Below are 1,786 nucleotides of genomic sequence, written 5' to 3' on the forward strand. Positions count from 1 at the left end.
TTTTTTTTTTTTTTTATTTTTATTTTAAACTGGCATCTGAAGCAAAACATTGAAGGCTTTTTTCCTACATTTCACCTACACATAGTGTGAGATAGACAAGAAGCAAAGTTAAAGAAAAAGGAAACCTTTTAAAAAATAAACACTGGAAGAAATTTGTTAGTGTTACTATGTGAAAGGAAAAAAACAGGAAAATCCCATGAAGTGGAGTTGCTGTATCTGTCCCGTGCCTTACTTGATCTCTCTGTATTGTTATGCAATAGGCATCCTACCCATTCCTCTTAGTTGTAGAGTTAACAGTGCATTATTTATTTGTGTGTACAAACTATCAAATGAACGTTTCCGTATCGCCATTGGAAAAAAGAAAACCAGCCAATGTGGACAAAGTGGAGACCAAATAAGCTTCCAGAAATACATATAAAGCCTAAAGGAACACAAGCTCAAAAGAATCAGAAGAGTAATGGTTAGTTTAGTTTGATAAAAATAGAAATCAGTTATTACATTATTGACAAACTCTGCGTTTAAAATACCTTATTTTTTGTGCCAGCTGCCTAGAGAGACTTCTTGTAAGGTCTCAAACCCTTGTTTTAAATACTGAATAATTTACTAATAAAGGACACTCTGTTTCAGTCTCAAAGACAAGTCTATAAGATTTTTTTTTTTACTGTAAATGATTTAAAATGTCAGTTTAGTAAACCAGTGAAATATTTAACATGTACTGGTCTAATCTTCAGACCTTAATATGTTGCTGTATAGCTATGCTATGGGATTTTTTTTGTTCTTTTGGTATATGTAACCATACCTAGAGTATTACAATAGGTGGGTAGTAAAAGCCAGCTTAATTGGAAACATATCTGTAGATCTCTATTTGTAAACTATTAAAAAATTACGTACTTTATGTGTAATGTGTAAATTTTCACCATATTTTTGTACTCTGTAATACTGTCAGCTCTCATGACTTTGAATTTGAATTTGGGGCTCTTTTTGATCACTCAGAATCATGTGTTTCCCTCTAGCTGGCCAGTATGAGTAGAGTCCCTATATTTTGACTTGCACTACAAATACATGTTTTATAATAATTACTATACATGTGCTTTGTATATTGTTCATCATTATGACATAAGCTACCTGACTCCCATTTGTTTTTCTGTTTTACAAAAAGGATAGATTAAAGCAATCTCTCCCCCCCCTTCTCCCCTCCCTCTTCAGTTGTCCCTGTTCATAACACTTGAATCGCGATGCGGTTCGGATTTCTAGGCCTTTCAGTCTTCATTCGGCATTCAAACAGATGGGCAGGGAGCGAGGTGTCAAAAGAAGAGATGTCCCAGCCTGGCTGAGGCGAGGCAAACCCTTGCAGAGAATGACATTCACCACTGTGCAGAAGGCTGGTAGGAAGGGTCTGCCACGGCGATGTTCGAGATCGAAGCGCAGTCAGGGGCCGTGTATCGGCCTGGCCTGCAGTGGGGACTTGGTCTATGGGACTGGTCCTACTCTTTCTGTGGGTAACAGAGGGTTGTCTTTAACTTCTGCAGTTGGCACAGCAGTCCCTTTAGGCTGTTGGTATGTGTGTAAAGGATTTACAGGATCAGACCCTTGATTTTTGCAAGCTTGCTGATCTTTTTTTTCAATTGAGTTCATGTTAAAACTTCTTAAAAAAACCCAAAACAAAACAAAAGGAAAAAGCAACATGGGCATCCTAAGATTTTTGTTGTTATTACGTGTTTTAATATTGTAGAGGGAGTTAAAAAAAAAAAATAATCACGTCACATTTTTAAAAAGCCCCAACCTA

Source organism: Empidonax traillii, unplaced genomic scaffold, assembly GCF_003031625.1.
Source record: "Empidonax traillii isolate 1590-97213 ecotype Southwest subspecies unplaced genomic scaffold, ASM303162v1 scaffold535:size1322822, whole genome shotgun sequence".
NCBI lineage: Eukaryota > Metazoa > Chordata > Aves > Passeriformes > Tyrannidae > Empidonax > Empidonax traillii.